This window comes from Halichoerus grypus, chromosome 14, assembly GCF_964656455.1.
Source record: "Halichoerus grypus chromosome 14, mHalGry1.hap1.1, whole genome shotgun sequence".
NCBI lineage: Eukaryota > Metazoa > Chordata > Mammalia > Carnivora > Phocidae > Halichoerus > Halichoerus grypus.
Genome location: NC_135725.1, coordinates 65,189,656 through 65,213,170, shown reverse-complemented (window position 1 = coordinate 65,213,170; position 23,515 = coordinate 65,189,656).

Sequence of the window (23,515 nt, the reverse complement as noted above, 5' to 3'; positions counted from 1 at the left end):
TTGAGAATGATATTCGCTGTAGGTTTTTCATAGATGGCTTTTATGATATTGAGGTATGTACCCTCTATGCCTATACTCTGAAGAGTTTTGATCAAGAAACGATGCTGTACTTTGTCAAATGCTTTTTCTGCATCTATTGAGAGGATCATATGGTTCTTGTTCTTTCTTTTGTTAATGTATTGTATCACGTTGATTGCTTTGTGGATGTTGAACCAACCTTGCAGCCCAGGGATAAATCCCACTTGGTCATGGTGAATAATCCTTTTAATGTACTGTTGGATCCCATTGGCTAGTATTTTGGTGAGAATTTTTGCATCCATGTTCATCAGGGATATTGGTCTGTAATTCTCCTTTTTGATGGGGTCTTTGTCTGGTTTTGGGATCAAGGTAATGGTGGCCTCCTAAAATGAGTTTGGAAGTTGTCCTTCCATTTCTATTTTTTGGAACAGTTTCAGAAGAATAGGTATTAATTCTTCTTGAAATGTTTGGTAGAATTCCCCTGGGAAGCCATCTGGCCCTGGGCTTTTGTTTGTTGCGAGATATTTGATGACTGCTTCAATTTCCTTAATGGTTATAGGTCTGTTCAGGTTTTCTATTTCTTCCTGGTTCAGTTTTGGTAGTTGATACATGTCTAGGAATGCATCCATTTCTTCCAGGTTATCTAATTTGCTGGCATAGAGTTGCTCATAATATGTTCTATAATTGTTTGTATTTCTTTGGTGTTGGTTGTGATCTCTCCTCTTTCATTCATGGTTTTATTTATTTGGGTCATTTCTCTTTTCTTTTTGATAAGTCTGGCCAGAGGTTTATCAATCTTGTTAATTCTTTCAAAGAACCAGCTCCTTGTTATGTTGATCTGTGCTACTGTTCTTTTGGTTTCTATTTCATTGATTTCTGTTCTGATCTTTATTATTTCTCTTCTCCTGCTGGGTTTAGGCTTTATTTGCTGTTCTTTCTCCAGCTCCTTTAGGTGTAGGGTTAAGTTGTGTATTTGAGACCTTTCTTGTTTGTTGAGAAAGGCTTGTATTGCTATATACTTTCCTCTTAGGACTGCCTTTGCTGTATCCTAAAGATTTTGAACAGTTGTGTTTTCATTTTCATTGGTTTCCATGAATTTTTTTAATTCTTCTTTAATTTCCTGGTTGACCTATTCATTCTTTAGTAGGTTGCTCTTCAGCCTCCACGTATTTGAGTTCTTTCCGACTTTCCTCTTGTGATTGAGTTCTAGTTTCAAAGCATTGTGGTCTGAAAATAGGCAGGGAATGATCCCAATCTTTTGGTACTGGTTGAGACCTGATTTGTAACCTAGGAGGTGATCTATTCTGGAGACTGTTCCATGGGCACTAGAGAAGAATGTGTATTCTGTTGCTTTGGGATGGAATGTTCTGAATATGTCTGTGAAGTCCATTTGTTCCAGTGTGTCATTTAAAGTCTTTATTTCCTTGTTGATCTTTTGCTTAGATGATCTGTCCATTTCAGTGTATTGTATTGTTGTTGATGTGTTTCTTTGCTTTTGTTATTAACTGCCTTATATAATTGACTACTCCCATGTTAGGGGCATAGATATTTACAATTGTTAGATCTTCTTGTTGGAGAGATGCAGCATTTCTAACAAGGTTCCAGGTGATGCCAATGTTGCCGCTCCTCGGATGACACCTTGAGTAACAAGGATCTTCATCTTACAACCATACTCTACTTCTGTACAGTAAGGCAGAGTGAGTCTCTGAGCAAGACTCAGAGAGATAGATAATTTGCCAAAAACTATGTAAACTAAACTTGGACTGAGTTGAATTTTTCATGTTCTAAAACATAGTTTTATTCGCTCTTCCAAGTAAACAATCTTGAGTAGTTGTTCGGAGGAGGGAGTTAAGTAATAAGAGCTCCACAAATGATATAACATCCTAATTGATTCTTGAAGGATGGTGGAAATACCCAGGTGGCAAAGGAGGGTATAGAGTTTTCTAGGCTGCATATAAAAAATAACAGTGGCTATTTTATAGTCTGATGTGGCAGTAGTAGTACCTGAAGAGTAGAAGTGGGTAGTCAGAAATTAAGATAGAAAGCTTGATCATAAAATTGGGAGGGATATTTAAGAACACTAAGCAATGTAAGTTTTTAATTGAAATAGGTAATTGAAAGCCATAGAATATTTTTTAATAAACGAGTGAGTTTGTTTCTCTGGGAACCTCAATCTGGATGATTTGGGATGTGATGGGTATTAGTCACTGGAGGTCTTAAAAATAATTTCATTATTCTGTTATAATAGAAGTAGAGATGCCCTGAAAATAAAGATTCAAAAAATTGGAAATACTAAATGTTCCATTGCCAAGATGGAAGAACCAAGAGAAGGAGCAGCATTAGATAGAAAGAATAATGGAAAATTTGCAGGCCATCAAGCCTTTGTGGTAGCTTCTGCAGATGAAGCATAAGTTAAATGTTGGTTGGAATTTGCTATGCAAATATCCATAATCAACTTGGCATCAGCCCAACAGCATTACCCCATCAGAGCATTATACTGGTTGGTTATTAGAACACACACATCTCTTGCTTGCTGAGTAGCAGCTGCATGATCTTGTATTAATCCCTACTTGAAAAGCACAACCACTTCCTCTGAGGCTTTATAATTTCATTTAGACAGAAAACTCATTGCATCAGCCAACTACTCAAATGCAAAGAATTTCTAGAGAGGAGAGATAAAGGAGTCCAGTTTCTGGATGTGTTTGATGGAAATTGCTAGAAAGCAGCAAGTTTTAGTCTGTTCTCTAAAATTGCAAAAACAACAATGCAAAATGAGAGGTAAGCATGGAGAATAGCTATGTCAAAACTGAGTATCTCTACACTTTTGATATTTACCCCAAGAATGTATTTTTCTTGTTCTACTTTTGATATTTATCCCAAGAATCTATTTTTCTTGTTCTATAATTCCATAAATAATTCTTTTGGAAACAGAGTGAGAAAGCAAGCATAGCACAACCTATTTATTCCAAGATTGTGATCAGATAGACTTTCCAATTTGAAACGCAAATGAGAACTAGGATAAAAGTAAAGGGACCACAAAGCAATGGAGCTGGTTAAAAAACCCAAATACTGAAATTTATATATTTCCCTCAGTGGAGCAAAACTCAAGCCCTCACTCAGCACCTCTTTGTTCATATTATTCTATGTTATTCTAAAAAGTGTGGTGTTCTAGTTTCCCAAGCAAACTTTGAAGGCAGTGAAGCACAGTGGAAAGTGCAAAGGCTTCAGATTCATTTCTTAGCTCATGAATGTCTCAAGAAGGGGAACTAGTATATGCTGTATATTCTGCACTATATATCATCTCTATGTCCTTGATGTTACTAGTATAGACTGAACCCTGTTTGTACAACAATGTAACTTTTCATTTGTCATGTCACCTCTGTGAGCCTTCCTGGCATATAAAATGATGAAAATATAACTTGGCAAAGTTGTCATGTCCACCAAATGAGATTTAAGAGCACCCAGCACAACACTTGTCACATGGCACTTATCTTATAGATGTTAGTTCTTGACTCCTTGTGTATTAGAAACAGGAAATTGGAAGGCTAAAGTAAAAGGACTATTGGAATTGAGAACAAGTATAGTAATGAGCCAGTAACTGCAAAGAGACAGTGAGGAATAAGGTAGACAGAATTTTTAAGTTAAAGTATAGGACCCACACATTTTAGGAAAAACCTACAGCTAACATCATACTAAATATGAAAGACTGATTGTTTGCCTCTAAAATCAGGAATAAGACATGGTGCTATGGTGAGCGTTGTGAATTGTGTAAGACTGTTGAATCACAGACCTGTACCTCTGAAACAAATAATACATTATATGTTAAAAAAAAGAAGAAGAAGAAGATAGCAGGAAGGGAAAAGTGAAGGGGGGAAATCGGAGGGGGAGACGAACCATGAGAGACTATGGACTCTGAGAAACAAACTGAGGGTTCTAGAGGAGAGGGGGGTGGGAGGGTGGGTTAGCCCGATGATGGGTATTAAGGAGGGCACATACTGCATGGAGCACTGGGTGTTATACGCAAACAATGAATCATGGAACACTACATCAAAAACTAATGATGTAATGTATGGTGATTAACATAACATAATAAAATAAAATAAAATAAAAATTATGATATAAAAAAAAGGAATAAGACATGGATGTCTACACCCACTACTTCTTTTCTACATTTCACTGGAGGTTCTAGCTAGTACAGTCATGCAAGGGAGTGAAATAAAAAGCAGCCATATCAGAAAGGAAGAGGTAAAATTGACTTCATTGACAGACAATATGATAATTCTTGTAGAAAATCTGATGGAACAAAGCCAATGAGTTTAGCACAGTTGTGAAGATAGATAGATGATAGATAGATAGATAGATAGATAGATAGATAGATAGATGATAGAACAATCAGAAATTCAAATTTATAAAACATAATATTCAAAATAGTGTCAAAAATTCTAAAAGCCTTAGGGATAAATATAACAATCTGAAAGAACTGTACATTGAAAAATTACAAAACATTTTTGAGAGAAATGAAAAGAGGCCTAAAAAATAGATTGTTAAGATGTCAATTCTTCTGAATTGATCTATAAAGTTAATACAGTCCTAAACAAAATCCCAGCAGGCTTTTTTTGAGAAATTTAAAAGCTGACTTAAAAATTCATATAGAAAAGCAAAGGACCTAAAATAGCCAAAACTAATAGAAAGAATAGGGGGAAAAGTTATAGTCTAATAACACTGCCTGATTTCAGGGCTTATTATAAAGCTGCAGTAATCAAGAAAATGTGCTGTTGTCATCAAGATAGAAGAATAGATCAATCATACAAAATAGAGTCTAGAAATACACTCACACATAGACAATTGTTTTTCAACAGAGATGCAAAGGCAAGTGAGAAGAGAAAATATAGCCCTTTTTTCAATAAACTATGTTGAAACAATTGCATGTTCCTATCCAAAAAAAAAAAAAAAAAACACTTTCATCCATACCTCACACCATATACAAAAATTAACTCAAAATGGATCATGGATCTAAGTGTAAGGCTTATAAAACTTCTAGAAGAAAACAAATGGGAAAATCTTTGTGACTTGGGTTAGGTGAAGATTTCTTAGATCTGACAAACAAAGCCCAATCCAGTCAAAGAAAATGAGAATTGGACTTCATCAAAATTAAAACTTCTGTTTGAAAGACACAGATAAAAGAATTAAAAGACAATCCAAGACCAGGAGAATATATTTGGAAATCACCTATCTGATGAAGTAATAGTAATATAAAACAGATAATGGATCCTAAAACTCAATAATGAGAAACAAACCCCCTAATAAAAATATTGGCCAAAGATTTCAACAGACGCCATCAAGGAAAATACACAGATGGCAAATAAGCACATGAAAAGATGCTAAAATTAAAGTGATTTGTCATGCCAAGTGTTTTTAAGGATATAGAGAAACTAGAACTGCCGTATACTGCTGGTGGGAATGCAAAATGATACAAGTGTTTTGGAAAAACTGTTCAGCAGTTAAACATAGATCAACCATATGATCCAACCATCCCACTTCTAGGTATTTTCCCAAGGGAAATGAAAGCATATGTTCATTAAAAAAAGTCTTCTATACAAAAGTTCAAAGTAGCTCTATTTGGAATAGCCCAAAACTGGAGACAATAAATTTTTGTCAAAATATAAGTAAATTTACAATAGTGACAGTATTCAATGGACTACTATTTATCAATAAAAAAGAATGAACTACTGATGTACACAAATATGGCTAAAGAAGCCAAACAAAAAGTATGCATACCATATGATACTGTTTATGTAAAATTCTAGGAAATGCAAACTAATCTATAGGGGTAGAAAACAATCAGTGGTTGCCTGTGGATGGGTTTGGAGGGTGGGGTGGGGCAGGAGTGAAGATTATAAGGGGGCACAGGGAAACTTTGTTTTGTTTTGTTTTGTTTAAGATCTTATTTATTTATTTGACAGAGAGAGACACAGCGAGAGAGGGAACACAAGCAGGGGGAGTGGGAGAGGGAGAAGCAGGCTTCCCGCGGAGCAGGGAGCCCGATGCGGGGCTCGATCCCAGGACCCTGGGATCACGACCTGAGCCGAAGGCAGACACTTAAAAGACTGAGCCACCCGAGCGCCCCGGAAACTTTGTTCTTGATGATACCTTCATTTTCTTGATGGTGAAAATAGTTTCATAGGTGTGTGAATTTGTCAAGTTTATCAAACTTCACATTTTAAATACTTGTGATGACTTTGTCAGGTATACTTAAGTATAGCTGTTTAAAAAACAATGAGGATAGGGGATCAAGAGTTACAGAAGGGAGGAAGGCTGCAATTTTAAATAGCTTGTTCAGAACAGCCCCATTAAGAAAGTGAGATTTGCAAAGGCTTTAAAGGGGACAGAAAGTTAGCTACACTCTAGGGACACAGCCAGGCAAAAGCCCTGGGGCGAGGGTGTTCCTGGAGCCTAGTAAAGGGGGACTACTGTAGTAGATTAAATTAGAGAGGTACCAAATCATGTGGAGTCTTGCAGGGCATTTTAAAGATTATAGCTTTTACTAGAAGTAAAATGGGTAACTATTAGAGGTTTTTATGCAGAAGAGTAACATGATATATTTAAGTTTTAAAGGGATTTCTCTGAGTGAAGGATAATACTTAGGGGGACAGAAGTGAAAGAAGAGACCTCTTAGACTTTTACAATAATTCAGGCGAAAGGTGGCGGTAGCTTGAAACAGAATGGTAATATTGGAGGAGGTAAGAACTGGTCAGATTCTGGATGTTTTAAACATAGAGCCAACTGTTTTTCCTGGTAGTTTGGAAGTGGAATATGAGACAAAAAGAAGAGGTTTTTTTGAGTCAGCTTTTAGTCCTGTTCTCTTCTGGTCACTCATTTCTGGAAGCTTTTAATTTTGTTCATATTCCTTTCAGTGTAATATCATGATCCAAAGAAAGACTAATCAGTTCAGTGAAGAGGAACCCTCTTCTATTGTTCATTCTCTGTGGATTCAGGCTAATTTGTTTAGTGTTATATCTTCACTTGGTTGACTTAAAATGAAATTGCAGACCTGAGCAGAAATCAACAGTCACTTAACCGACTGAGCCACCCAGGCGCCCCTACAGTCACCTTTTGAATGGATTCCGTTTATTTGATGTATCTTAAAACATGTATTTAAATCATCAAAACTACACGTGTTTTATAGCTTCCATAAATATTGTAAATCAGCAATTCTTTTAGGATCTTTTCCCATTTAAAAAATGCATTCCAGTTTGTTAAGAAACCTAGCTTTATGGTAATTCAATTTAAATATAAATTGGGCAAGAAAATATGTGTAGAAAAAGGAGATATAATTATTAAGTGGTCTATAACTCAATGTTTTCTTTATTGTCTTAATTATGAGGAAGCATTGATGATTTTCCTTTAACTTAGGGGCCCTAGTATGTTTATTCTTTCATCACTTCCTTTTAATTGATGTCCTTTGGGGAGGTAGTTTTACTTATTGTTTTCTTTTAGGTATGCCTCTCTCTCTCTCTCTCTCTCTTTTTAATTCCTTTCTAAAGCAGGTGGAATTAAATAATCACAACTCTTCAAACAACAACTAAAAAAAGACACAAAAAAACAAAAATATTTACTAAAACTGCAGATACATAGAAGAGATTAAACACTGTTACGATATGCTTTTATTAGTGCCAGTGAATTGTCAAAGATACTTAAAACCATGTTATTTACTAAAGGTGACCAAAATAGCTCATAGAATGTTCTGCCTGAGTAAACAGTATTTTTAAAGATATATGAACTGAAGTCTTCTGTTATTTGTTACTACTTTTTGGCAGAATAAAACTACTGGCTTTCATTTCTGTTCCATTATTAAATATATAGAGAGCAGTTTCACAGTGACATTTATTTTTGGAAAAGTCTTATTTCACAAAAAGATCAAGGAGATCACCCAGTTTTTCTAAAAATAATTATTAGCACATAGTTAACACTAAAGCAATGATTTCAAAAGCTGCCGTAGCTAGGAATCCTTCATTACTTCCTTTCTCATAGGCTAGACATTTAAGATTGCCAGTCAACAGAACTGTTTTCTAATCAACATGAAAAAACCCACTGTTGATACACTGAGATGGTATAAGCGCAGTGAAACTCAGAAAAATCTGGCATTTTTGTCAGCCTGCCTTTTTATTCTGTGCAGTGTCACATTTAGGTTTTGCAGTTGTTGATAGCAGCACGGACACTTCCACTGGGCGCGCGCACACACACACACACACACACATTGACTGCTCTGCAGACTCTTGAGGTACCCTGGCCAAATCTTCTTGACTCATCAGACTTCAGTGCAGATGAGGCAAAAAGTCCACGCACATCACCAGCATTCCACTTCATGAGCACCTCACAGTGTCCCTCTGCTTATCTGCCTTGGACTTTCTCCAGAGTCATCAAAGCCACTTAATTTTTCTGTAGTCATGGCCCGGAGGGTGAGCATTTATTTCCTCCAAGGGCAAGAAACAACCAGCAAGGGATCAAACTGAGTGGATACTTACTCAGACTCCCTATTTTTTCTGGGATCATTTAGAGGCAAATTCTATATGATTTCTCAGTGGATCCCCAGAAGGGCTGAATCCCAGTGTTGATTCTAGGGATAGTCAGCGCAGTATCCCATTTATTTGGCTTTTTTCCATTTCTTGACTTACTTTTCCTACCCTCAGTTTCACTTCTGGGAATCACCTCTCAAATAAATTGCACCCAACTCATTTCAAGCCCTGATTTTAAGGCAACCCAAATCATGATAGCTACCTTTGTATCTTCTAAGGATTTAGGGAATTCGATAAGGGAACATAGATTTAGATCACTAATATTTTTAATACAAATCGTATGTTGGATACTTATAAATATTTTATATCACTTAACTCACATAGCAAATCTGAGAGATTTTTTTTTCTTTTGCAGTTAGATTAAGGGAAATATCTAGTGCTTCAGTGTTAATTAGGAAAGCTGACTTTTAAACCGAGATCTATGTGGTTCCAAACAGATGTTCTTTCTACCATATTGAGTCTTAAATTATATTTTCAGTAATGTATGTTTCTCCTCCCCAAGAAATTTTAATAAATTCTAAGAAGATGGATAAATAAAGTTTGTCTATAATAATCATCAAGGATTGTCCGTGTCTGACAGCACCTCTCAGGTTACATTTCAAAGGAAGAACTTCCCCTTTGAGGGAGCTCTCCTAGTGCTTTGGGCTTTTGCCCAGCTGTTATTGCTTGTTCTCTGGCTTAATTCCAACTAACAAAACTTCAGTACCCTATATAATTTCCCTTAAAACTGACTTAAAACACCTATTGTTCTGCTCTTCACATCCTAGTGTGGCAGAATTTGAATCAGTTAAGCATTCTGAAATAGATTAAGACATAAAATCTTAGCATGTTGTATGTCAACAGCCATGGTCTCCATCTTCATTAATGCAATAAGAATTTACAGGTGGATTCAATGCTTTAAATCAGTGGTTTGATGCAATAGAATGAGTCTGGCCTATCAGTTTGGATTAGTTTAAATGTAAGTGATTGAAAATCCCAAATAGGAAGAGTCTAAGTAAGGTAGAGGCTTATTTTTCTTCATACAAAGACCTGCAAGTACTCCAAGAATGATAGAGTGGTTCCCTGTCATTGCCATGACCACCATGGGTGCCCCACCATATTCAGTATGATGTTTACATCATGAATGTGATCACTATTTAAACTGTGCCATAATACCCATATTTTAGCGAGTAGGAATAAAGAAAGGCAGACGTAGGAGATACCGTTTGTAAAGTTGGCTACAGTGTAGTTGCACATTGACACTTGTTGACATCCCACACACCAGATCTTAGTAACCGACCGGCTGGAAAATGTCCTCTTTACATTGGGCAGCCATGTGCGGAACTAAAGCCCGAGGTTACATTACTAAGAAAAAAGGGGAAAATGGGTATCCAGAGGAAACTATCATCTGACACACATGGGTTTTAAAGTCAGACAATATTGGGCCAATAACTAGCTCTGCCACTTATGAGTTGAGTGATCTTGGTCAATTTTTAAACCTTTGGAGCCATAATTTACTTCACCTTTAAAAATGGGGTTTATGCCTCACCCCACAAGTTTCCATGGGATCAAATAAGATAATGCATGCAGAATGCCTTTCATTGTAGGGGCGCCTGGGTGGCTCAGTTGGTTAAGCGACTGCCTTCGGCTCAGGTCATGATCCCGGAGTCCTGGGATCGAGTCCCGCATCGGGCTCCCTGCTCGGCGGGGAGCCTGCTTCTCCCTCTGACCCTCTCCCCTCTCATGCTGTTTCTCTCTCTCTCTGTCAAATAAATAAATAAATAAAATCTTAAAAAAAAAAAAAAAGAATGCCTTTCATTGTATATAACATGTAATTAGCTTTAAATAGAGAAAATGGAGAGGTGTTAGACATGTACTCTTCATATCAGTCCTTCTTTCTGTACATTCCTTGGGTATTTTAGTTTAAATATTTTAGGAGGTAGGTAGATTAGGAGTTTAAATTTGTTTTTTGTTAATAAAGTAGTTTCAGTGTCTGAGAGAGACGAAGATTAGGAAGTAAAAGACTGTTATTATTATATATAATAAAATCCCAATTTATCATTTTCACCTAAAGCCCACTATCATTACACCAATAATAAATATAGTGGACAAAGGGAAAATAGGAAATTGTCTTAAAATATCAAATGAAATAGACAAACATTAGATTAAGCAGAAATAGGGATGCCACAATTAGAGAGAAAGCCTAACTATAAAAATAGTAGGCAATTTTTTGTATGACAATAGTATTTAAACTGTAATCTAGTAAGTTTGAAGTCAGATAAAATAGATAATTTCATATAAAATTTTAAGTGCCTAAAAGAAATAAGAAATATGAATTAACCTGTAATGATTAAAGTGTTTTAAAGAGAAGTCAAAATCTTCTCACATTAAAAGCACCTATCCCACAATCTTACACATAAATCTTCCCAAATCTCCAAGTGACAGATAACTATTGGTTATTCTAAATATTCCAGAAAATATAAAGAAGAATGTGCCCAAACTGATTTTATGAGGGTAATGTTGCCTTGATTTCATAACCAAATGAGACAATACAAAACAAATATAGATAAATCTCATTTCTGAATGTTTACAATACTAACAGCTCAGAAACATTTTTTAATTATTATGACCAAACATGGGTTTTCTCAAGAATCAAGGAAAATTTTGACATTATAACCTGCATTAATGTTTTCAATGAACTGAAAGAGTGAGGAAAAAACTATAATTTTTACCCCAATAGATGCAGGAAATCCAAGCACAACATCTCCTGGTGAAGAATAGAAGTGAACAAAAAAATAACAAGTATAAATAGGATCAACAAAGGCATAAGGTAATTTCTAGAGAAGGAAGAATCCCATTTGAAGAGTATTAAAAATAAAAAGAGCTCATAAATACTAATGCAGCCTAGATTCTAAAAGCAATAAGTAATATGCTAACTTTTATACAAAATCAGATTATTATGTTGTACACCTGAAACTAATATAATGTTAAATGTCAATTATATCTCAATTTTTTGAAAAGGGGAAAGATATATATATATATGCCTCTACGTTTATTTCTTTTAACTAAAAGAAACATATAAAGGATTAAAAACTTACGGAAATGGTCACCTGCAAGGGATGAGTGAGGAAAGGGTAGAGAATAAGGAATAAGGGTGAAAATGATCTCACCTTTATCTTATATACTTATCTTTTATATAGTTTTGACTTTTGAAAACATGTTAATATTTCACAAATTCTAAAAACTAAGTCAAAATAATTAAAAGAACAAATCCAAAATATTTTAGAATACAAATACAAATAAATAAGTTTGTTTGTTGTCAAATTGATAACAACACAATGTAGTAAATTAAGCGGACTAACACAACATAGTAACATACACATATTTACTCTGACTATAGACCCTAATTGTAATATATTCTAAGGATAGAAATAACTCAAAGAGTTCTTAGACTTTAATTAATAGCTTGTTGTGGGTAGTGGCATTGGTATAGTAATTTTGTAGCTGTTTTATCAGTATCATAGTATTGAGCAAATGAGTAAATGTATTGATAAAGTCGGGAGCCTGGATTTTCACTGAGGGAGATTGAGTTATCAGTAAGAAATGTAAGATGAGGAGAAATCTATGAATTGAATTCAAGGTATTGTAAATTCATGAATATATTTGTATTTCTATATACATCTTTTTTTCCACTGAAAGGAGGTCTCGAAATGTAGATATCCAAGTAGCACTATTTCCTACTAAAGAATTCCTTGGAGCATAGTTGATTCTAGCTCTAGGCCAGAAAAAGTATAATACCAATTTAGTATATAGTTCCAGAAAACAAGGAAGAGTCTAAAGATTTTATTTATTTATTTGACAGAGAGAGACACAGCGAGAGCAGGAACACAAGCAGGGGGAGCGGGAGAGGGAGAAGCAGGCTTCCTTCCAAGCAGGGAGCCCAATGTGGCACTCGATCCCAGGACCCTGGGATCATGACCTGAGCTGAAGGCAGACGCTTAACGACTGAGCCACCCAGGTGCCTGCAGAAAACAAGGAAGAGTCTAAAGCCTCGTTGGGACTATGTCAAAATGAAACAGAACCAAGCTTGAAGGGGCTTATGACAGTTTATTCTACTTGGGTGTATTTATCTTACTCTGGGGCCTGAAAGAAAAAGATATGACTAAATAAAGAAACTCATCAAACCATGCAAATTCCCCCTATTCTTCATTCTTTCTCTGAAATCTAAATGAATTTTTTTTTTTTTTTTGAAATCTAAATGAATTTTATGAGTAAAATATAGTCATCATTTTTCAGACTTCTTCCTGACTACTAGAGGCTGTAAATGTTCACCTCACTTGACGAAGATACTCTCTGTCAGTGTGTCAGTGTTCTGAACAATGGAGATGTTCCCTAAGATGGTTCTATTATTCAAAACCAAAGCATTCTACATGGAAGGGCGGGACTATCAAGCTCATTATTCAAAGGTTTATTCCTCCTGATATGCTTCATTTTACTTACCATATTTTGAGGATAATGCAATTCATGCCATAAATGTTTATTTAGTGTTTACCAGGTATATAATACTGGATTATATGCATTATGAACATCCAGATGACATATAAAATCTGCCCTTAATTTGTCTGCAATCTAGCAGAAGATAAAAGACACTGAAGGAACCTATACAAAAAAAAAAAAAAAAAAATCTCAATTTTGATAGAACTCGATAAAAAAACTGTGATGATAACTTATAAAATAAAATTTTGAAAAATATTGAACTAGTACAATAAATGATATTTTATCTCAATGCGGGTTTAATATTTTGTACAGTATACACATATTCTTCCTCTGAAAGTATGATCTCAAACAGTGTATCTAATACAGTTGAAGCAGGAAATAGATGCACACTCAAACTGGGTATATGAGAAAAGTTTTTAAAAATCGATACATGTGTGGGTAATTTAAGGAAAACAGCAGACAATGCTCAGTGTATCATTACTATATTTGCCCCTAAGATTAATTTATTGTCTTTTTTTCAAACAGAATTTTGTGTTCTCAAAATAAAAAGGCACAAAAATTCCCATCAGCTACTCTATTATTGTGAGATCATTTCAATTTGGCCAGATTCCCATCTGAAATCAAAAATATTAGCTGCCAGCAATGCTCTTCATATAAGGTAATGCAGGAAAAGTATGTAGAGGAAAGAAACCTAATTAGCATAAAACAAATGTTTTTTAACCACTGCTTCTATAGCTGATGGTGAAGGTGAAGTTAATCACAACTACATACTTCTACTCTCCATTCCATATAATTGTTCATCTCTCCCAGGACCCCACTCTGGTTTTCCACTTATCAGAGCAACTCAGCAAGAGAATACTAAAAGGTGTCTCAGTGAATCCTCTGTATGTTAGAAATCGTCTTCCTTGCCCCCATTGTATATTAGAAACCACATTTCTAATGTGGTAATTGGAATTGGAATCAATCACACTGACTCCTTTTACCATTGGTTCCAAAGAATGAGGAGCCCAAAATGCCAGGTGGTATTCTCAGCTTCTAGTTAAGTAGACCCATGACTGTCCACCGGTTCCTCCTTTGGACATAAGGACCATTATACTGACCAATATCAAAAGGGGTTGGGGCAGATAGCAAAAACTTTGAAGTGGGTTATTAAGTACTTTGTTTAGAGTGGTCACACATATTTTCACCACCTGATTTCCAATTTGTGTGTTCTAACTATAAGGTAATTCATCATTGTTTCTAAGACATTACTGAGCCTTTTAAGATAGCATCCATAACTCTCATGGTATTATCTCCCAGCTGATGCCATAACTAAACCTTAAACAACCCATTCCACTCTAATATCAATCTAATGACTTCTTTTTTTAATTTTATTTTGTTATGTTAATCACCATACATTACATCATTATTTTTTGATGTAATGTTCCATGATTCATTGTTTGTGTATAACACCCAGTGCTCCATTCAGTAGGTGCCCTCTTTAATACTTTTCTGAGTACAGATTCTTTGCCTCTTTGGTTAGATTTATCCCTAGGTATCTTATGGTTTTGGGTGCAATTGTAAATGGAATCGACTCCTTAATTTCTCTTTCTTCTGTCTTGTTGTTGGTGTATAGGAATGCCACTGACTTCTGTGCATTGATTTTATATCCTGCCACTTTACTGAATTCCTGTAGGAGTTGTAGCAGTTTTGGGGTGGAGTCTTTTGGGTTTTCCACAAAAAGTATCATATCATCTGCAAAGAGTGAGAGTTTGACTTCTTCTTTGCTGATTCGGATGCCTTTTATTTCTTTTTGTTGTCTGATTGCTGTGGCTAGGACTTCTAATACTATGTTGAATAGCAGTGGTGATAGTGGACATCCCTGCCATGTTCCTGACCTTAGGGGGAAAGCTCTCAGTTTTTCCCCATTGAGAATGATATTTGCTGTGGGTTTTTCATAGATGGCTTTTATGATATTGAGGTATGTACCCTCTATCCCTACACTCTGAAGAGTTTTGATCAAGAAAGGATGCTGTACTTTGTCAAATGCTTTTTCTGCATCTATTGAGAGGATCATATGGTTCTTGTTCTTTCTTTTATTAATGTATCACATTGATTGATTTGTGGATGTTGAACCAACCTTGCAGCCCAGGAATAAATCCCACTTGGTCATGGTGAATAATCCTTTTAATGTACTGTTGGATCCCATTGGCTAGTATTTTGGTGAGAATTTTTGCATCCATGTTCATCAAGGATATTGGTCTGTAATTCTCCTTTCTGATGGGGTCATTGTCTGATTTTGGGATCAAGGTAATGGTGGCCTCATAAAACAAGTTTGGAAGTTGTCCTTCCATTTCTATTTTTTGGAACAGTTTCAGAAGAATAGGTATTAATTCTTCTTGAAATGTTTGGTAGAATTCCCCTGGGAAGCCATCTGGCCCTGGGCTCTTGTTTGTTGGGAGATTTTTGATGACTGCTTCAATTTCCTTAGTGGTTATGGGTCTGTTCAGGTTTTCTCTTTCTTCCTGGTTCAGTTTTGGTAATTATACATCTCTAGGAATGCATCCATTTCTTCCAGATTATCTAATTTGCTGGCAGAGAGTTGCTCATAACATGTTCTTATAATTGTTTGTATTTCTTTGGTGTTGGTTGTGATCTCTCCTCTTTCATTCATGATTTTGTTGATTTGGGTCATTTCTCTTTTCTTTTTGATAAGTCTGGCCAGAGGTTTATCAATCTTGTTAATTCTTTCAAAGAACCAGCTCCTACTTTCGTTGATCTGTTCTACTGTTCTTTTAGTTTCTATTTCATTGATTTCTGCTCTGATCTTTATTATTTCTCTTCTCCTGCTGGGTTTAGGCTTTATTTGCTGTTCTTTCTCCAGCTCCTTTAGGTGTAGGGTTAGGTTGTGTATTTGAGACCTTTCTTGTTTGTTGAGAAAGGCTTGTATTGCTATATACTTTCCTCTTAGGACCGCCTTTGCTGTATCCTAAAGATTTTGAACAGTTGTGTTTTCATTTTCATTGGTTTCCATGATTTTTTTAATTCTTCTTTAATTTCCTGGTTGACCCATTCATTCTTTAGTAGGTTGCTCTTTAGTCTCCATGTATTTGAGTTCTTTCCGACTTTCCTCTTGTGATTGAGTTCTAGTTTCAAAGCATTGTGGTCTGAAAATAGGCAGGGAATGATCCCAATCTTTTGGTACCGGTTGAGACCTGATTTGTGACCTAGGATGTGATCTATTCTGGAGACTGTTCCATGGGCACTAGAGAAGAATGTGTATTCTGTTGCTTTGGGATGGAATGTTCTGAATATGTCTGTGAAGTCCATTTGGTCCAGTGTGTCACTTAAAGTCTTTATTTCCTTGTTGATCTTTTGCTCAGATGATCTGTCCATTTCAGTGAGGGGGGTGTTAAAGTCCCCCACTATTATTGTATTGTTGTCAATGTGTTTCTTTGATTTTGTTATTAATTGCCTTATATAATTGGCTGCTTACATGTTAGGGGCATAGATATTTACAATTGTTAGATCTTCTTGTTGGATAGACCCTTTAAGTAGGATATAGCGTCCTTCCTCATCTCTTATTATAGTCTTTGGTTTAAAATCTAATTTGTCTGATATAAAGATTGCCACCCCAGCTTTCTTTTGGTGTCCATTAGTATGGTAAATGGTTTTCCACCCCCTCACTTTCAATCTGGAGGTGTCTTTGGGTCTAAAATGAGTCTCTTGCAGACAGCATATCGATGGATCTTGTTTTTTTATCCAATCTGATACCCTGTGTCTTTTGATTGAAGCATTTAACCCATTTACATTCAGGGTAACTATTGAAAGATGAATTTAGTGCCATTGTATTGCCTGTAAGGTGACTGTTATTGTATATTGTCTGTGTTCCTTTCTGGTCTATGTTGCTTTTAGGCTCTCTCCTTGCTTAGAGGACCCCTTTCAATATTTCTTGTAGGACTGGTTTCATGTTTGCAAATTCTTTTTACGTTTTGTTTGTCCTGGAAGCTTTTTATCTCTCCTTCTATTTTCAGTGACAGCCTCGCTGGAGATAGTATTCTTGGCTGCATATTTTTCTTGTTTAGTGCTCTGAATATATCATGCCAGTCTTTTCTGGCCTTCCAGGTTTCTGTGGATAGGTCTGTTGCCAATCTAATGTTTCTACCATTGTAGGTTACAGACCTCTTGTCGCGAGCTGCTTTCAGGATTTTGTCTTTGTCTCTGAGACTTGTAAGTTTTACTATTAGATGTCAGGGTGTTGACCTATTTTTATTGATTTTGAGGGGGGTTCTCTGTGCCTCCTGTATTTTGATGCCTGTTTTCTTCCCCAAATTAGGGAAGTTCTCTGCTATAATTTGCTCCAGTATACCTTCTGCCCCTCTCTCTCTTTCTTCTTCTTCTGGGATCCCAATTATTCTAATATTGTTTCATCTTATGGTATCACTTATCTCTCGAATTCTGCCCTCGTGATCTAGTAGTTGTTTATCTCTCTTTTTCTCAGCTTCTTTATTGTCCATCATTTGGTCTTCTATATCACTAATTCTGTCTTCTACCTCATTTATCCTAGCACTTAGAGCCTCCAGTTTTGATTACACCTCATTAATAGCCTTTTTGATTTCGACTTGGTTAGATTTTAGCTCTTTTATTTCTCCAGAAAGGGTTTCTCTAGTATCTTCCATGCTTTTTTCAAGCCCAGCTAGTATCTTTATAATAGTCACTCTGAACTCTAGTTCCGACATCTTACTAATGTGGCAGTTGATACTGCCTCTTGTTCTTTTTTTTGAGGTGAGTTTTTCCATCTTGTCATTTTGTCCAGAGGAGAATAGATGAATGAGAGAACAAAATGCTAACAGGGTAACAACGACCCCAGAAAAATATACACTAAACAAATCAGAAGAGACCTGAAACTGGGGGAAAAGGAAGGGAAAGAAAGATTAAAAAAAAAAGAATGTGATCAAATATGATCAGGCTGTTGAAAGTTCAGTACCACACACTAGCTTTGGTCTGTTAGAAGAAACTGCCTCCCAAAATTTTAAAGAAAGAAAAACTTATATATGTACAAAAATAAGGGTAAATACAATGAAGGGATGGACTATGACTGTAGAGATGAAAATTATAAAAGATTTTATAAAAGGAATTGATAAGATAAGAAGTTGTTTGAAAACAGAAAGAAAAGAAATTTTTTTAAAAAGGGAGAGAATGTGATCAGGCAGGAGACTAGAACAAAGCCATACACTAGAGATTTAGGATATATTTGGTCTGTTAGAAGAAACTGTATCCCAAAATTTTAAAGAGAGAACAACTTATATATATACCAAAAATAAGGTTAACTACAATGAAGGGATAGAATATGACTCTAAAAATGAAAAATAAAAAAAGATTTTTAAAAAAGGGATTGATAAGATGTTGGTTGAAAAAGGGAAAAAGAAAAATTCAAAAAAAAAAGAAAAAGTTAAAAAAAAATTAACTTTGAAAGTCCAAAGAATCATGGGGAAATAGCCATGAATTCTATGTGCAGTATTCCCCTAGCGCTGGAATTCTGCCGTTCTCCTTGATCGGTAAACTTGGTCTTGGCTGGCTGTTCTTGCTGATCTTCTGGGGGAGGGGCCTGTTGCAGTTGTTCTCAAATGTCTTTGCTGGAGGCAGAATTGCCCCAAACTTGCCAGGGGCCAGGCTAAGTAATCTGCTCAGGTTTGCTCTTGGGAGCTTTTGTTCCCTGCAAGCTTTCTGTACAGCTTTGGAGGACGAGAGTGAAAATGGCGGCCTCCCAATCTCCGGCCCGGAGGAGCCAACAACTCAGGGCCCACTCCTCAGTGAGCCCCCAGAGAAAAGCAATCACTCCCATCTATCCAGTCTCCGGCCGCACTCCGTGCTCACCCAGCCTGTGACTGAGCGTTTCTATCTCTGGCACAGGACCCCGTTTGGAGTCTCCAAACCCAGCAGATTTCTGTGGTGGGCTCCCACACTGCTCCTCCCAGGGGAGGAAGGGGAGTCTCCCCGGATCTGCCACTTATTGGGTCCCTGCTGGAAGAGCAGTGGCCTGACTGTGCCGTGGATCATGGTTTATGGCAACCCTGAGCAGAGAGCCCACTCCTCAGCTCTGTCTCTGGAGCCGGCTTCCCTGCTCTGATACCTGGGAGCTCTGCCACACTCAGGCACCCCTGGTCTTTCTGTGACCCTGAGGGTCCTGAGACCACACTGTCCCAGCAAGGGTTCTACCCCCTGCTTAGCCACTGGAGTGACGTCCCTCAGTGGAGCAGACTTCTAAAAGTTCCGATTTTTTGCTCTGCTCCTCTGTCACTTGCCAGTAGCCGGCTGATGGAGGGTCCCTCCCCACACTGTCTATCTTCCCATATATCACTTGGGATTCACTTCTTCGCACATCCTACCTTCCAGAAAGTGGTTGCTTTTCTGTTCAGAGAGTTGCTGCTATTCTTTTCTTCGATCTCCTGTTGCTTTCATAGGTGTTCAGAATGGTTTGATCCCTATCTAGCTGAATTCCTGGGACCAGATGAAATTTAGGTCTCCTACTCCTCTGCCATCTTGCTCTCAATCTAATGTCTTCTTATTAGTGGAACACAGAGTTAGACTAATGAATTCTACAGTTGTGAGCCACTTTCATAATTCCAGAGTATGCCCTTAGTCAGAGTCATTGTTGTATGAGATACCATGTCAATGGATAACACATTCTGTAAAGTCCTAAATATGGTGCCAGCAAAGAGCTTTATGTTTAGATAGCTAATATATACTAGGAATATGTTTCTATTCTATGTAACATCACCATCCTTTGGTCAGTGGATGGACTGTGTCTAATATAATTAATATTTATGGGGGAACTCACTGGCATCCACCAGAAATGGTGACATGTTGTAGGTTTAGCCTTAGCCTCTGTTGATGGAAATTTGGGCACTCAGTAGTAATAGCAGCCAAAACTGCTTTAGTTCCCCTCAAAACAGATACTGATAAAATGGTTGTAATGCCAGTGGTTTACTTAGGAGATGTAGGAAAAAAGAAGCAGTGGAATAGTGAAATGATTGGGGGGAAAAAAGAGAGCTAATAAGGGCTGAGTTATTAAGCCAGTTACCACAGTGAGCAAATGAGACTTAATTCAAGGGGAAACTGAGAAGAAGTGTAAAACACGTATCTCAAAACCAATCAATTTAATATATGGGAACTGAGGTATTTATACATCAATTCCATTAGTCATTGATTGCAGTCTACTCCTAGTGGTAGTAATTCCCAGGAAATTTCTATCTGATATATGAAAAGAAAGGCCACAAAAAATGTTTGAGCACAAGTACAGATGTTGGCAGTGTAAATGCATCTAAACACCTTGAAAAGGTGCGGTCCGGGACACATGGGCAGGGCACTGGCAGCAACCGCCACAGCCTTGATCTCTGAGACTAGGGCCACTTCATATATAGATTCATTGAGCAAGCATCAGAAGGCTGAGGAGGGGGAGGAAGCTGACATCCAAGAACAACCTATCATATTATTTAGAATTTCACCTAATAACAAATGCACTCTGGTGGTATTTATGTAGGTCATAAAAATGCCTGATCCAGGAGGTTCATTCACATACTTCTTGAAACCTCTTTGTCATCAGTTTTTCTATCTTTACACCTTTATAAGTTTCTCATTAGTCAACCAAACCATTAGCAATCGCCCATGAAGCAGGGTAATGCATAACTCAGGCAGGAGTACTTTCCACATGACATAACCAAATGTAACATCCAGAGATATGCCACCAGGTATCAACTCTTTTGGAGCAATTCTTGAGCATGGATGTAAAGTAGCAACCATCCTCTGCAAGCAGGTGTTTGTAAGGCATACAAATCCATCATTTTTTTTCCTACCCACTGAAATCTGATAATGAATTCCTCATGAAATGTGGGTTGAGGGAGAGGCAGTAAGGCAATAGGAGCAGATGCAGCTGCTTGTGCCATTTCCTGGAACCTCCTGGGCTTGCCACTGACTCTTAGGAAGTATTTCTATTTCACAATGAAATGCAGAAACACACTCCAGTGCATGCAAACTGTATGGTCCAATGAATTAGTAAGACATATTTCATGATAATTAGTTCGACTCAAATTGTTATTTGGTGTCCAACAATCATGAATTCAGTCATAGTGGTTTAGCGGTCCCATCCACAGAAGCTTCTTTCAAATGGAGACTACGTTGTCCTCAGAAAATGTCATGACTTATTCCAAAACCTTAGGGAGCTTACTAGTGATTGCCAGAGGCTCCATACAGCATCTCTGTTTGCCACAGACCTTGCCAATATATTTGGGTGTGCTGAGTCATAAGGACCCAAATGACGGGGCGGCTTGTAGCACAGCCTGGACCTGCTGCAAGATTTTTCTTGCTCTGGCCCCACTCAAAACTGGCAGCCTGCAGGCACATTTTGGCAAGAGCCAGAAGAGCCTACAGAGCTGGTAAGACGGCAGTCACAGTGTGGGGAAGCAACCCAGCCAATGCTCAGTGGATTTAGGGCATCCATGTAATATTCATATAGCAACTTCTGCTAATCAACAGATGAGAACAGATGCACTACTACTTTCTTTTGTAGCAAAAAGTAAGTTAAATTAAAGTTAACTTACAATTAAAAATTTCTCACCCAGCCTTTCAAGAAGAGGTACAAGAGTTAGGTTTTTTAAATTAAAATTAAATAGCCCACTACCAACAACAGAACATCTCTTTGGAGGCATTGCATTGGAGAACAACCATCTATGATCTGAAGACCTGATGATCCAAGATCTGGGGGTGGTGGGGGGGAGGAAACATATTGAGGTAGTGAGGGTGACCTTCTCTATCAGTTTTCCATTGGGTCATATGCCAACTAGAGACAATGGCATGGAGACCAAAGAGAAAGCAAAGCACTGGAGATTGTGGCTGTCTTGTGTGGCCAGGGAAATGAAAATTGGAGTTGAATCACCCTAAGGAAGTTGACCCTTAATATGTCATGACCAATGAAGATAATAACTTTGTGGAGTAAATAGTCCTTGCTCTATCAGTCAGGAATCAATGTATGAATTCTGTGGTTACTAAGTGTGTATGTATGTATGTATTTATCTATCATATATTTTAAGAATGGGGAGGTAGCCACAGTGGGACAAAGGACCACACAACCCCAGGAGACACAACTGGAACTCAAACTGTCGATCCTGTGACCTCCATGGAGTCCTGCTATGACTCAAGAAACATGGAAGACTTCTGGATCTCTAATAATAAGAGTATATTATAAGTTGACATCCAATAATCTCTAGAAGGTCTAGTTGTCTCCCTTTTCCCAGTATAAAGTCACCCTTGTAAATTGCTATAGAACGCTATTAGGAAGGTTCATACTTATTCAAAGGAAACACTTAGTTGACCCAAAGATCCTAAGATATGAAGGTTTATATTTTATTCTTTGTTTATATATAAAATTATCACATAATTAAATTTACTTTTTATGTACAGTTTATAAATTTTAATATATGCATAGATTCATGTAACTACCACTACAGTCAGGATACAGAACAATCCCAAAAGCCAAAAAGCTCTCATACTATCCCTTTGTAGTCACAGCAACTTCCCAACCCTGGCAACCACCAATCTGTCCTCTGTAATTATAATTTTGTCTTTTCCAGAATGTTACATAAATGGAATCATACAGCATGTACCTCTTCGAGACTGGTTTCTTTCACAGAGCTTAATGTGTTTGAGATTCACCCAAATTGTTTTATGTGTTGATATTTCATTTCTTTTTGTTGCTGGGTAGTATCATATAGGTGTGCCATAGCTTATCAGTGCGCCACCTATTGACGCACATTAGAATTGTTTCCAGTTTTGAAAATTATCACTGGAGCTGTTTAAACATTTGTGTATGGATTTTTTGTGTGAACATACATTTTTATTTCTCTAAAGTAAATACTTAGGAGTAAGGTTTCTAAGACATATGCTAAGTATATGTTTAATTTTACAAAAATGCCAAATTGCTTTCTAGAGTAGCTGTACCATTTTGCATATTCACCAACAATGCATGAGACCTACGTTTGCTCTACAAACTTGTTAGCACTTGGCATTGTCAGTACTTTAAATTTTAGCCAGTTTAACAGATGTGTCTCATCATGGCGTGGTTTTAATTTGCATTTCCTTAAAGGCTGATAATAGTGAAATCTCTCATGTACTAAGTTGCCATCCATATAGCCTCCTTTGGTGAAGTGTCTGTCTTTATCCAGTTTTGTTTTGTTTTTTTTTAGATTCAATGATATTTTTTCTTTCTGTTGAATTTCTTTAGATTATTTTGTTTAATCTCAGATTTAGATTTTCATTTTAGATTTTCTATGTATGCCTAGCATAATGGAGATTGGTAGTAAATAAGTTCATGATATTGATGGCCCTAATGTGAGACCACAAGAAAACAACCGAGGAAAGAGAAAACTTCACTTGCTGCAGTTAACATAGAGTTCATATGTTAGAGGTAC